The sequence below is a fragment of the Triticum dicoccoides genome, chromosome 7A (genome assembly GCF_002162155.2).
Source record: "Triticum dicoccoides isolate Atlit2015 ecotype Zavitan chromosome 7A, WEW_v2.0, whole genome shotgun sequence".
Taxonomy (NCBI): domain Eukaryota; kingdom Viridiplantae; phylum Streptophyta; class Magnoliopsida; order Poales; family Poaceae; genus Triticum; species Triticum dicoccoides.
In genome coordinates this window covers 686,930,708-686,937,999 of record NC_041392.1, presented here as the reverse complement: position 1 = coordinate 686,937,999, position 7,292 = coordinate 686,930,708, and positions in this window count along the sequence as shown.

The following is a 7,292-nucleotide window of genomic DNA, read 5'->3' as shown; positions in this document are numbered from 1 at the left end:
TTTCTAGGGTTCATGGTCCGGTGGGAAGATTGAATTATTGGCCTTAATTGTGAATATAAATGAGCTCACATGGCGGTCAGATCCCTATTCTAGGATCCGATCTCTCCTCTCTGAAATCAACAAAGGTATGACGAACAAGGGGGGAACTAGCTGTCAGATCCCTGTCTTAGTAGTTGTAAATAATTGTGTGGATTAATTTATCAAATGTTTTTATTCTGAGCTTGAACTACAGGGTTGCAATGTTTTGGCATCAACACTTGTTAAAATATTAGCAGTGCAATAACATCAAATTAAGCATATATTCTGAGATGGTCTTCACATACATGCCATATTGCTGTAAATTAGTCAGGTCTGTTGGTGGATGATAGAAGTAGGGAAAATGACTGAGTTTGGTACTTTGATATGATGGAGTGACCACAACTTACATTTGGCATTTTGGCTGACTAATGGCGAAATGGTAGTGACCCGAACGACTTCTGTGCAAATTAGTGATAGAAGAGATGAAACTTATAGGCCCAGAAACAATTAATCATACAGCATCGATGTTCTGAACAGAAATATGTGTACTTAATCTCAAGATGAATATTCTGGACAGAAATGTTGTGTGTTGAACACCTTTCTTATTTGGTCACTCCATTTTTTTTCTACAAACAGAATTAAGCTGAATGTATATCATAATAGCATTGTCCTGAGATGGGATAACTAGAGCTTGGGGTTACGGGTTTCCTGATAAGTAATGCTGCATGTGTACTAGTTAATCAGTTATCAGTCACTCCATTTTGTTAACAAAACTCATTCATAGATGGGGATATCCGAAGTCTATTTTGTGTTCTCCTTTGGTCACGGCGAAATGTGAGTCTGCATATTGTACATTAAGAATAAATAGAATGTAGCAAGAAGTCAATCCAGTCCTTTAATTTTCTCTCAAAAGAACAGTAAAAATCATTTGCCAATATGCGGTCTTCTGTTGTTACTTATGCATTATGTGCTTTGTAGATACTAGCTTCCCTATAGGCATCAAATATACTGGTTGTACTACAGTCAGAACTAAAATGTTTGGGAGAAATGTTAAGTTGTATATTTTGTAAACCTAAACTTTTGGTCTTGCTTTTCTGTTCTGAAACCTAAATAACAGGGTGATTTGGCATTGCTGCCGCTTGCATGCACATGGTCGTCTTTCCTAATTCTCCTATTTCCTGGCCAGAGGGTTTCAGAATAATTGACCCATCCATGACGTACGCAACATGGCGAGATGAGAGAGCCGTTTGTTCAGCACGGCAGAAGCTCGACCAAGGTGAATAATATAAGTTGTACAACAATAATGGCTGCAGTTTTTTTTTTCTGAAATTTGACTAATAAGAAGTTCATGCCGTGGTGTTTGATTTGGATATTATTTTTCTGAATGACGAACAACTGTATTTGATAGTTCTGAATTTGGAATTTTTTAGTTGATTGTGCTTCAGTACATAGATTGAGTACACACACACACACACACACACACACACACACACACACACACACACACACACACACATATATATATATCATATGTGAGATTATATACGTGGAGATTAAATCCTTCTCTAGCAAAGATTAACTGAATGGTTCAAAGCTGACAAGGATTTGCTCCCATAGATGAACTAATCCCTGCAGCCTGCAGGTTGTGTGTGATCACCCAAACCCAGCAGAGACCTGCAACTGAACAGAGCCGTATGAAGTGATATCTTTCTTGATAAGATTTTCTTGATTACATGTAATAAAGAGGGGGGGGAGGAAGATTGTCTTTGAATGATTTGAGGGCCATGTGAGGAAGAAATTTTTGATAGGTATCAGCTCTCTGTTGTATAACTGAATGGTCACCAGTGGACAGAACCATGTATGCATTCGACCTCAAGGCGCATTCCTGGTCTGCTCTCGACTTGGCTGGCTAGGTTCCCCTGCCGCTCATCGGCATCGGCGGCACGGTGTTTGTGTTCGGCGTCCGCGTCAAGGATCACAAGCTCTACGAGCTCTGCTTCGACACGACCACCAACATGACCTGTTCTTGTACCAAAAATGACCCATCTTATGTATCAATTGATATTTATGTATGTATGTTGTGTTGTGTTCTGGTAGGGGTGTTCCAGAAGTTTAGTTCTTTTTTTTTGAAATCTCCAGATGTTTAGTTCTGATCGAAGGGGCTGGCTTAATTTTGTCATGTACTAAAATATTTGTGATGAGGATTTGTTGTCGTTGATGTTGTGTACTCAAATTTTGTGATAAGTATTAACATACCTCTTTGCCCAAGTTTCGTGCATAATTAGTGATGTCCAATAGTGTATTTAAATATGTGTGGCTTTTATGAGATTAGGCATTACTGTTGTGTAGAATTGAAATCTTGAAGGACGTGACGAATGGAAAGAAATAGATGAGGTGGTTACTGTAAACGTTGTGTGACATATCTAACTTTACCAGTGGGTTTTCCTGAAATTTACGTTTAAGTTGACTGAGATCCCTCGAGGGAAATCTGTGCCATCCAGCTTCAATCCAATGGCCCAGCTTTGATTTTTCTATTTTTGCACCGAAGGGACATTTTCTATACTAGTCGCTCCCGGAGCAGGAGGAAAGCTGCAGGCCCTCCTTGTGGTTATATTGCATATTCGCATTTACAGAGAAACATTTGAAGGTTCCTTGATATGACACCTCATATTTGGTTCAGAAACACCTGTTGGTGACCTTGCTGATAGCGGCCATCCGCGGCATCATTTGTGGCGAACAACGCAGCACAGGGCGCAGGTCAGGTTTGGAGATCCCACGCTTCTACCAGCCGCAGATTATTCACGACAGCGGAATAGGCTTCAGCATCGTGGGCTTTCATCGACCAGCTGCCGGAGACGATGCCACATTTGCTGCTTGGATGTGTCGTCGCATGGGAGGTTTGGCATTCCATCCTTCGCGAATGGCAGCATCTGGAGTGGGTATCTGACTACGACGAGCAGCTGATTTGCATGGCAGACAACAGACTCAACGCGACCGAGGCACACAAGAGACATGTGGACAGCCGTCATGTTGGTGTCGTGGTGCATGTTGGAGCCGACTCTCTCAGCTCACCTCTTCTCTCTTGGTTGTTTCACACAACACACCCAAGAACACAAGAACACAAAAAGTTTGGTGCCGCTGCCTCACACAGCCAGCGTTTTCTTCTGTCTATTTCTTGTCAAAGGTAAACATGCTTTGCATCTGTATAAGTAGCAGCCACACGGGCGCACTACCTGGCCACTAGCAGTGCCCACGCACGCATAACTCTTCCCCTAGAATCTCTCTAGGACGTGCAAGTGTTGGGTTTCGTAGTAATTTCAAAAAATTTCCTACGCACACGCAAGATCATGTGATGCACAGCAACGAGAGGGGAGAGTGTTGTCTACGTACCCAACGCAGACCGACTACGGAAGCGCTGACACGACGTAGAGGAAGTAGTCATACGTCTTCACGATCCAACCGATCAAGCACCGAAACTACGACACCTCCGAGTTCGAGCACACGTTCAGCTCGATGACGATCCCCGGACTCCGATCCAGCAAAGTGTCGGGGAAGAGTTCCATCAGCACGACGGCGTGGTGACGATCTTGATGCACTACAGCAGCAGGGCTTCGCCTAAACTCCGCTACAGTATTATCGAGGAATATGGTGGCTAGGGGCACCGCACACGGCTAAGGAATAGATCACGTGGATCAACTTTTGTATTTCTGGGGTGCCTCTGCCTCAGTATATAAAGGAGCCAAGGGGGAGGGGGGCGCCGGCCAGGAGGAGGGCGCAGGAAGGAGTCCTACTCCCTCTCCTAGTCCTAATAGGACTAGGGGAGGGGGGAGGTGCGCAGCCACCTTGGGCTGCCCCTTTCTCCTTTCCACTAAAGCCCATTAAGGCCCATATGGCTCCCGGGGGGTTCCGGTAACCTCCCGGTACTCCGGTAAAATCCCGATTTCACCCGGAACACTTCCGATATCCAAACATAGGCTTCCAATATATCAATCTTTACGTCTCGACCATTTCGAGACTCCTCGTCATGTCCGTGATCACATCCAGGACTCCGAACAACCTTCGGTACATCAAAATGCATAAACTCATAATATAACTGTCATCGTTACCTTAAGCGTGCGGACCCTACGGGTTCGAGAACAATGTAGACATGACCGAGACACGTCTCCGGTCAATAACCAATAGCGGGACCTGGATGCTCATATTGGCTCCTACATATTCTACGAAGATCTTTATCGGTCAGACCGCATAACAACATACGTTGTTCCCCTTTGTCATCGGTATGTTACTTGCCCGAGATTCGATCGTCGGTATCCAATACCTAGTTCAATCTCGTTACCGGCAAGTCTCTTTACTCGTTCTGTAATACATCATCCCGCAACTAACTCATTTAGTTGCAATGCTTGCAAGGCTTAAGTGATGTGTATTACCGAGAGGGCCCAGAGATACCTCTCCGACAATCGGAGTGACAAATCCTAATCTCAAAATACGCGAACCCAACATCTACCTTTGGAGACACCTGTAATGCTCCTTTACAATCACCCAGTTACGTTGTGACGTTTGGTAGCACCCAAAGTGTTCCTCCGATAAACGGGAGTTGCATAATCTCATAGTTATAGGAACATGTATAAGTCATGAAGAAAGCAATAGCAACATACTAAACGATCGGGTGCTAAGCTAACAGAATGGGTCATGTCAATCAGATCATTCAACTAATGATGTGACCTCGTTAATCAAATAACAACACTTTGTTCATGGTCAGGAAACATAACCATCTTTGATTAATGAGCTAGTCAAGTAGAGGCATACTAGTGACACTAAGTTTGTCTATGTATTCACACATGTATTATGTTTCCGGTTAATACAATTCTAGCATGAATAATAAACATTTATCATGATATAAAGAAATAAATAATAACTTTATTATTGCCTCTAGGGCATATTTCCTTCAGTCTCCCACTTGCACTAGAGTCAATAATCTAGATTACACTGTAATGATTCTAACACCCATGGAGCCTTGGTGCTGATCATGTTTTGCTCGTGGAAGAGGCTTAGTCAACGGGTCTGCAACATTCAGATCCGTATGTATCTTGCAAATCTCTATGTCTCCCACCTGGACTAGATCCCGGATGGAGTTGAAGCGTCTCTTGATGTGCTTGGTCCTTTTGTGAAATCTGGATTCCTTTGCCAAGGCAATTGCACCAGTATTGTCACAAAAGATTTTCATTGGACCCGATGCACTAGGTATGACACCTAGATCGGATATGAACTCCTTCATCCAGACTCCTTCGTTCGCTGCTTCCGAAGCAGCTATGTACTCCGCTTCACATGTAGATCCCGCTACGACGCTTTGTTTAGAACTGCACCAACTGACAGCTCCACCGTTTAATGTAAACACGTATCCGGTTTGCGATTTAGAATCGTCCGGATCAGTGTCAAAGCTTGCATCAACATAACCTTTTACGGTGAGCTCTTTGTCACCTCCATATACGAGAAACATATCCTTAGTCCTTTTCAGGTATTTCAGGATGTTCTTGACCGCTGTCCAGTGATCCACTCCTGGATTACTTTGGTACCTCCCTGCTAAACTTATAGCAAGGCACACATCAGGTCTGGTACACAGCATTGCATACATGATAGAGCATATGGCTGAAGCATAGGGAACATCTTTCATTTTCTCTCTATCTTCTGCAGTGGTCGGGCATTGAGTCTTACTCAACTTCACACCTTGTAACACAGGCAAGAACCCTTTCTTTGCTTGATCCATTTTGAATTTCTTCAAAACTTTGTCAAGGTATGTGCTTTGTGAAAGTCCAATTAAGCGTCTTGATCTATCTCTATAGATCTTAATGCCTAATATGTAAGCAGCTTCACCGAGGTCTTTCATTGAAAAACTCTTATTCAAGTATCCATTTATGCTATCCAGAAATTCTATATCATTTCCAATTAGTAATATGTCATCCACATATAATATTAGAAATGCTACAGAGCTCCCACTCACTTTCTTGTAAATACAGGCTTCTCCGAAAGTCTGTATAAAACCAAATGCTTTGATCACACTATCAAAGCGTTTATTCCAACTCCGAGAGGCTTGCACCAGTCCATAAATGGATCGCTGGAGCTTGCACACTTTGTTAGCTCCTTTTGGATCGACAAATCCATTCAGGAATGCAGTTTTAACATCCATTTGCCAAATTCCATAATCATAAAATGCGGCAATTGCTAACATGATTCGGACGGACTTAAGCATCGCTACGGGTGAGAAGGTCTCATCGTAGTCAATCCTTTGAACTTGCCGAAAACCTTTCGTGACAAGTCGAGCTTTGTAGGCAGTAACATTACCATCAGCGTCAGTCTTCTTCTTGAAGATCCATTTATTCTCAATTGCTTGCCGATCATCGGGCAAGTCAACCAAAGTCCATACTTTGTTCTCATACATGGATCCCATCTCAGATTTCATGGCTTCAAGCCACTTTGCGGAATCTGGGCTCACCATTGCTTCTTCATAGTTCGTAGGTTCATCATGATCTAGTAGCATGACTTCCAGAACAGGATTACTGTACCACTCTGGTGCGGATCTTACTCTGGTTGATCTACGAGGTTCAGTAGTATCTTGATCTGAAGTTTTATGATCATTATCATTAGCTTCCTCACTAACTGGTGTAGGTGTCACTGAAACAGTTTTCTGTGATGTACTACTTTCCAGTAAGGGAGCAGGTACAGTTACCTCGTCAAGTTCTACTTTCCTCCCACTCACTTCTTTCGAGAGAAACTCCTTCTCTAGAAAGGATCCATTTTTAGCAATGAATGTCTTGCCTTCGGATCTGTGATAGAAGGTGTACCCAACAGTCTCCTTTGGGTATCCTATGAAGACACATTTCTCCGATTTGGGTTCGAGCTTATCAGGTCGAAGCTTTTTCACATAAGCATCGCAGCCCCAAACTTTAAGGAACGACAATTTTGGTTTCTTGCCAAACCATAGTTCATAAGGTGTTGTCTCAACGGATTTTGATGGTGCCCTATTTAACGTGAATGCGGCCGTCTCTAAAGCATAACCCCAAAACGATAGCGGTAAATCTGTAAGAGACATCATAGATCGCACCATATCTAGTAAAGTACGATTACGACGTTCTGACACACCATTACGCTGTGGTGTTCCGGGTGGCGTGAGTTGCGAAACTATTCCACAGTTTTTCAAATGTACACCAAACTCGTAACTCAAATATTCTCCTCCACGATCAGATCGTAGAAACTTTATTTTCTTGTTACGATGATTT